Consider the following 8,634-nt stretch of genomic DNA (forward strand, 5'->3'; position numbering starts at 1 on the left):
AATGGCACAGGAGAGAGGGAAGAAATGAAAAGGGGAAAGAGGAAGTGCATTCGGCAATGTAGACAAAAGAGGAAAATAAAATAGGAGAGGAGACACGCAGAGAAGGGGGAAGACAAGTTGTTGGGAAATGTGGGGGCCAAGTAAGGAACAGGGGGGGAACAAATAAAGCGATAAAAAGGTATGATGAGAAATAGTCTACACCACTGGGGAAGGTTGCGGAGAGATAATACGTGGAGGAACAGGAAGCAGAGGCGGCCCTACACAATGTGGCGCCTTTGGCGAGATTTCCCATGGCGCCCTATACTCAATTGGCGATTTACATGTACGCTTACAAAAGAAATAGAACAGCATTGTTCTGTACCGGCAATAAGAGATAACTAGCAACCCTTTATTGCTCAGTGACTGTTTTTCTCAATGTCTTTGTGTCTCAAAAGTGTTCTCTGTCAATTGACTGTCTGTTGTCGTACTAGAGCGGCTCCAACGACCGTAGACAAATTCCTTGTGTGTTTTTGGACATACTTGGCAAATAAAGATGATTCTTATTCTGATTCTGCTTTGGACTGCTGCTGACTTTGGCTATGGGGAAAGACAAAGGAATAGCTCTTCCAACCTACACTGCAATGTGCTTCCCACCATTCCTTTGGCATGTTCCTTTGGTAATGATCCACAGCTTGTGACCATTGGTGAACGTGAGAACGAATCCTTCCATCCATTTTCTGTCCCGCTTATCCTTACTAGGGTCACGGGCGCGCTGGAGCCTATCCCAGCTGTCTTTGGGCGGGAGGAGCAGTATACCCTGAACTGGTCGCCAGCCAATCGCACAGCATATACAGTCTATGAAAAGTATTCAGACCCCCTTAAATTTTTCCACTCTTTGTTATATTGCAGCCATTTGCTAATATCATTGCAGTTCATCTTTTCCTCATTAATGTGCACACAGCACCCCATATTGACAGAAAATAATTTAGTTGTTGAAATTTTTGCAGATTTATTGTAATAGAAAAACTGAAATATCACAGAGCCATAAGTATTCAGACCCATTGCTCAGTATTTAATAGAAGCATCCTTTTGAGCTAATACAGCCATGAGTATTTTTGGGAATGATGCACCATGTTTTTCACAGCTGGATTTGGGGATCCTCTGCCATTCCTCTTTGCAGATCCTTTCCAGTTCTGTCAGGTCGGATGGTGAACGTTGGTGGACAGCCATTTTTAGGTCTCTCCAGAGATGCTCAATTGGGTTTAAGTCAGGGCTCTGGCTGAGTCATTCAAGAAAAATCACGGAATTGTTCTGAAGCCTCTCCTTCGTTATTTTAGCTGTGTGCTTCGTGTCATTGTCTTGTTGGAAGGTGAACCTTCTGCCCAGTCTGAGGTCGTGAGCACTCAAGAGAAGGTTTTTGTTCAGGATGTCCATGTACTTGGCCGCAGTCATCTTTCCTTCGTTTACAAACAGTCGTCCTGTCCCTGCAGCTGAAAAACACACCCACAGCATGATGCTGCCACCACCATGCTTCACTGTTGGGACTGTATTGGACAGCTGATTAGCAGTGCCTGGTTTTTTTCCCCACATATACCGCTTAGAATTAAGGCCAAAAAGTTCTATCTTGGTCTCATCAGACCAGAGAATCTTATTTCTCTTCATCTTGGAGTCCTTCAGGTGTTTTTTTTTCTTGCAAACTCCATGCGGGCTTTCATGTGTCTTACACAGAGGAGAGGCTTCCGTCGGGCCAATCTGCCATAAAGAGTCGACTGGTGGAGGGCTGCAGTGATGGTTGACTTTCTAGAACTTTCTCCCATTTCCCGACTGCATCTCTGGAGCTCAGCCACAGTGATCTTTGGGTTTTTCTTTACCTCGCTCACCAAGGCTATTCTTCCCCGATTGCTCAGTTTGGCCAGACGGCCAGCTCGAGGAAGGGTTCTGGTCGTCCCAAACGTCTTCCATTTCAGGATTATAGAGGCCACTGTGCTCTTAGGAACACTAAGTGCAGCAGAATCTTTTTGTAACCATGGCCAGATCTGTGTCTTTCCACTATGCTGTCTCTGAGCTCTTCAGGCAGTTCCTTTAACCTCGTGATTCTTATTTTCTCTGACATCCACTGTGAGCTGTAAGGTCTTATCTAGACAGGTGTGTAGCTTTCCTAATGAAGTCCAATCAGTATTATCAAACAAGCTGGACTCCAATGAGATGGTATTGAACCATCTCAAGGATGATCAGAAGAAATGGACAGCACCTGAGTTAAATATATGAGTGTAACAGCAAAGGGTCTGAATACTTATGGCTGTGTGATATTTCAGTTTTTATTTTTTTAATAAATCTGCAAAATTTTCAATAATTCCGTTTCTATCCATCAATATGGGGTGATGTGTGTACATTAATGAGGGTAAAAATGAACTTTTAGCAAATGACTGCAATATAACAAAGAATGAAAAATGTAAATGTTACTGGTGGTCCTCTCTACTGGTTTGGTATAAGATTGTTTTCTTTTTGGGGTGAATGCAGAAAAGGCTAGATTGCAGCGTGCGTGGAGAAGACAACTGTCTTGGAAAAGCATTGTTGCCGGAGAAGCCGTCCGGACGAGCGACGACTGCCCAGTCGAAGAATTCACCAATATGAACCTGAACGGAACGCTACCATTTTGCAGGGCATCCACTTCTTTGAAGACGGCGGCCAGAGCCACCATTCTCGAAAGACGACAGCCAGGTGCATCGTGAACATTTTCCATCCATCCATCTTATTTACCGCTTATCATCACTAGGGTCGTGGGGTACTGGAGCCTATCCCAGCTATCTTCGGGTGGAAGGCGGGGTACACCCTGAACCGGTCGCCAGCCAATCGCAGGGCACATAGAAACAAAAAAACAGTTGCACTCACATTCATACCTACCGGCAATTTAGAGTCTTCAATCAACCTACCACGCATGTTTTTGGGATGTGGGAGAAAACCCACCCAGGCACAGGGAGAACATGTGAACCCCATACAGGCGGGGCCGGGATTTGAACCCGGGTCCCCAGAACTGTGAGGCAGACGTGCCGTCGCGAACATTTTAATATCCATCCATCCATTTTCTGAGCCGCTTCTCCTCACGGGTCGCGGGCGTGCTGGAGCCTATCCCAGCTATCATTGGGCAGGAGGCGGGGTACACCCTGAACTGGTTGCCAGCCAATCGCAGGGCACACACAAACAAACAACCATCTGCACTCACATGCACACCTACGGGCAATTTAGAGTTGTCAATTAACCTACCATGCATGTTTTTGGGATGTGGGAGGAAACCGGAGTGCCCGGAGAAAACCCACACAGGCACGGGGAGAACATGCAAACTCCACACAGAACTGTGAGGCAGACACTCTAACCAGTCGTTCACCGTGTCGCCAACATTTTAATATTTGTAAATAATTTCAGGCTTTGTGTGAATCTTCTAAAGTAAAAGACTGCTTTCGTCAAAAACTGCTTTGCTGAGAACGTCCTACGCAAGAAGTCGACGACAGCACCAGCCGTTGAGCACAGCAACGAGGACAGCATTGACAGTTGAACGTCCTGAGAGAGCGGAGGCATTGTAAGAGGCAATGCTGAGTAATCAGGAGCTGCAGTACATCCCTACCCTAGCCACTACAGGGGGCTTTAGAAGACCACAGCTCAACCCTACAACTAAATGACAGACTGAGAGTGATGGCGACTCCAGCTAAGACAGCATGCGACGCTCCGGTGGAGGTGTCTGCTCCCAGAGCCCAAGGACGACACAACTTGGCCATTTAATTTATATTCTACACAGAGGTTATTAATAGGTGGGTAAAATGAGTGAGAGTTAGATTTGAAAAGTTAAATCCTTCCACACCACCCAAGGAACTCCCGAGTAAAATAGATACTCTGATGATTGATAATGGTGTTTTGTTTTGCAGAAGCAACAAAGACTGTCGCAGTGAGCGATAATGTGCCATTAACAGCAGTTATACCTCACCCTACAGTCCCAATTACAAAAGAGGGGAACAGAGAATCGATGCAATGGTGGATAGACAGATTGAAGTTACCGATGGGTCCCAATGTAAGTAAGATAATAAGTCCTGAGTTCGCCTATGATCTTATAGTGAAGTTACTTGCACAGGAAACAAAGACAGAATATGAGCTAGTCGACGCGAATGCAAAATCTGCTAGTCGTTATAAAGAGTGTGGTGAGTTACTAGATTTGTTGTGGGCGCTTGTGCGACACCACAGAGAGAGAAACATCGAGACTGTGAGCCCTGTCCCACAGAGGGATTCGACATGGAGGACCAACTCGGCCGAAATAGTTCTCACACCAGAAGGTAGACATGTACAGCGCGAGTAGGACTTCCAGTCGGAAGAAGAAGACCTTCTGGAAGAGCTACTGCGTCATTAAAAAAGTAAGAGCAAAACCAAACATAGAAATGTCTCAAATGTGTCCCCTTATTAGGACGGAACTGCTCCGCAGTTTACCCCCTTCAACAAAGTATGTGGAGACGAATGGAGGACTGAAGATTTGCTTCTATCACGGGGAACCATGGAGTTTGTATGGAGGCGCTGTGCTAATACTGACAGATATCAAATTCCAACCGTACAATAAAACATTTTGGACAAGGTTCATGATAGAGACGGGCCCAGAGTCCAGAGAAGAATTGAAGGAAGCGAAGAGTCAACGAGGAGGAGATTCCTTGTCCAAGTTTCAAACATTGGTGACAAGTGTAGGTAATTGTAACTTTTGCATGATTGGCTTCCCACAAAAAGGTACAGCAAGGAACAGGAACAACATGATTTGATGACAAGAAGCCTTGGAGTCGGGTTGGACACGGCCATTGAAAAAAGAGCACAGCGTATGATAGTCGACGTTAACAGGCTGCGTTCTCACAATCTGCCCTGGGAAGTAGCAGAAAGAGCAGCGATGTGGGCCATTACACCCTCTAATCCCTTAGCGGGCAAGGAGTTGGTAATTGTAATATCACGAGAACAGCACGAACAACGAGTGAAGTGAAGCTATCTCATGACTTGTGATGGAGACGTTCAAGAACTCAAGGCACAAAAGGCCATGGTATGAGCCTGGAAGACAGATTGGTTGCAGACGTGAGCTGGGATGATGACGATGCTGTGGTGTTGGTAAGTAACGAAGGGAAAGGAATGGTGGTCCTTTGGAGCTACACTTTGTCGTCGGTAGAGAAGAAATTTCCACAGGAAGAGAAGGAGCTGGCTGTTTTGGCTAAATACTGGGGTGCCCTAAAAAACCTTGCACAAGGGCAGGGCATCAAAGTGGTCACATAGAGCCACGTTCATCGATTCCTGCGGAAAACAACCATAGAAAACACCAAAGCAACCAATGTGAGATGGGGAAGATGGGAAGAAATCCTACTAGACCCTGATTTTTAAATTGGACCAGCGACAACCTCCGTCAAGAACCAAGTGGAGCCAAAGCCAGCTGAGCACCGACCGTTCAAGTGGACTCTCTACTCTGATGCGTCCATGAAGGGTGGAGACAGGTATGCTCACTGGGGATTCATTCTTAAGCAGGATGGTGAGGAGAGATGTCATTGCAAAGGACGGACAACTGGCAATGCACAGACTGGAGAAGTTACTGCAGTTTTGGAAGGACTACTGGAAGTTATCAACCAAAACATTGTAAGGGTAAGAATTATAACTGACAGTTATTATTGTTTTCAAGCCCTCAGGGAAGATTTAGCCATATGGGAAGAAAATGGCTATGAGGGGGCAAAATGGAAGGAAATTGCTCACTGTGACTTGTGGAAAAAATAGCCGAGTTGAGGCTAAATTTCAGCATTGAAGTCATCCAGCAGGAAGGCCCATGCCAAGGAGGGGGCCCACTGGCAAGGGAACAATTAAGTTGAGCAATAAGTCCAAGAGAGAAATGGGACAAGACCCCAAATGGAAAGGCAGTCCCAAAAGAGTACATGGGGAAGGTGGTGCAGGTCGTACATAAAGCGCTTGGCCATGTTGGCCCACTTCCTACTCGGAGGAAGTTGTAAAAATTGGAACTTAGGGTCGCCGAAAGAGCTATTTGTGCCACTATATGGGACTATGGATTGTGTAACAGGTACAATACAGGACGCCAAGGACACAGAGTGGACGGACTCACAATCAAGAGCACTGGGCTATGGGCATCGGTTTGTATGGACGGAGCTGGACCCATGGGTGTGACTGGTACAAAATGTGAGAAGTATTTATTGTGCTTATTGTGCTCAATTTAGACTCAATTTCAGGACATTTTGGAGTAAAAGCTTTGAGAAAAGCTAATGCTCGTGGTGTAATAAAAACACTAGAAGATGCTGTATGTGGCTCGGAATACCAAAAGAATTGACAACAGACAATGGCACTCATTTCAGAAATACCCAAGTAGACAGGTGGTGTAAAAAATGACGAATAAGCGGAGTTTATTCACCCCCTTACACTCCTCAAGCAAACTGTGGCTGAGAGGACCATTGGTCTAATTAAAAATTGGTGGGGAAAGAATGCTAATGATAAAGAATGGAGGGCAAAATCACTTGACTTGGCTGTTGATTTGAACGGGAGAAGTAAAAAGGAGAGACCCTCCCCTTCAGAAGAGCTGAACCAATGCCCCTTTGTGTCGCTGGAGGCGGCACGGAGCCAGGCAAAGGAGGACAGCTCATCAGCAGCTAACCCATTTTGAGTTAGACAACGGGCGTGGATCTGAGCACGTGACCAACCCAACAGCTCAGCAGTGAAAGTTAAGTAGGATGTTTCTGACATTGTAACTGAAATTTTGGACTTAAATACAGTGCGTTTGAAGAAATGGGGCATCCGAGGGGTAGAGCAGTTGAAACCAATGCCAATTGCTCCAACTCAAGCCAAGAAATAACCATAAAATAGAGGATATGGCAGACAGAGGAGCCACCGTGCCACCCTTTGTTAGGTTGGACGCGATCAAAGGAGCAGTTATCACCAGGAGAACCATCACTGGGATCAAAGCCGGTATAGCATTGGAGATATTGTGCAAGAGTCGATGGTTATCCTCCAACGAGAGGTAATTAGTTGGCATACAGCCCACACCCAATGTGTTGTTTGGCTATCAGAAAATACTTTGCAGACAATATGGATGGGACTGGGATTCATGAAGCCCATGTGCCCACCAAATGCACTTACTGAAATGCTAAGCGGAGGCCCAAACTCAGTGAAAGTATTAGGAGCCTACATGTGTGCTAACTGCCAAGACAATTTTCTCCCCAGACTAAAGGTATACTCCCAATTGGATCTTGGCGACGAGGATAAACTATATACCGCATATACCTTTTCCTGGGATGGGAGCTGGGTGTGGCAGTGCCCAACTTGCTTAGGTGCATCAGCTGCCGGTCGACTCATTCCAACAGGGACAGCAGAAGGATGGCAGCTCACTAGGGCAGTCACCTCTTTGGCGCCGCTGCTCCCATTCACTGGAAGCTACCCTCACCCTTTCGCCGGAGCTCAAGTGTTCTTGCAACAACAAAGGTCGAGGCTACATCATCACAGGCTTTTGAGATTTAACAATGACTCGGGGGTAATGAAAGGTGAATGAATGGGAATTGTATTATAATTGTTTAGTTTCTTTTTGTAACTTGTTCTATTATACTGATGTGTAAGACTGTGTTGGACTCTAATTTTAGGCTACCCGCATGCCTGCATGTATTCTCTGCGGGATGTACTCAATGAGATGGGCATGGGTTAGTGGCAAGATCTTCTGGGGGTGGGTGCTCCTTCCGTTGAGAGCCTGGCCTGCCTAATGGTCTGTATTTGCCAAAGGGTGAGTCATTTCCCAGGCATGAGCTGGAGCACGTGGAGTTCTCAACGGTGTTCACCGAAGCTGCCAGGGGGAAGACATGGGGTCAGAAACAGGCTCACACAAGCTGGACGGATGACAAGGGTGAACCAAGTGGTGCTTTCTACCCTTTGACCCACGCGACATGGCTTTTCCCGATGGAGTCCTCTGCATAACCTCTCACCTGAGCCAAGGGACTTCTGTCTCCCTCAGTCCGGTAAGACGATCGCGATGGAATGGATGGGGCATTATCAATCTTGGATTTATTGCCTTGGTGTCTAATTTTGTGCCACACCTGACGGCCATGACCCCGGTGAGTTTCAAGCAACCAACGACGGTGCGTCCAAGGGGGACGATGACGGAATGATTGCTGAATCACGGCGAATCCTCCTCCAGCTCTTGAATGTGAGGCAACTCCGGAGACAGCTCCCTTCCCAGAATCTGTGCCTGACCCTATGCCTGACCCTATGCTTGACCTGATGTCAACACTCTCATCTGAATGCCTGGTTGACCCTGTGACACACGTGAATGATGTTGAGTATGATTCTGATGCTGAAGCCTTAGAGTGTTTGTTTAGGTTTTTGTCTGAGCCAATGCCTCATACTCGGGTTCCAGGCCCTGAACCTGAATCTGAGGAGGGGGTGCCAAGCGCTGACTCAAGATAGCAATCATTACATTTGATTGGTGACACAAATAGACCGAAAGAATGTACAATGTAATTAATAAGATGTATAATTGATATAATACAATATATGATTGGATTGTTAATCGGATGCATCCATCCATCCATCCATTTTCTGAGCCTCACTAGGGTCGCGGGCGTGCTGGAGCCTATCCCAGCTATCATCGGGGAGGAGGCGGGG

This window comes from Phycodurus eques, chromosome 2 (assembly GCF_024500275.1).
Source record: "Phycodurus eques isolate BA_2022a chromosome 2, UOR_Pequ_1.1, whole genome shotgun sequence".
Taxonomy (NCBI): Eukaryota; Metazoa; Chordata; class Actinopteri; order Syngnathiformes; family Syngnathidae; genus Phycodurus; species Phycodurus eques.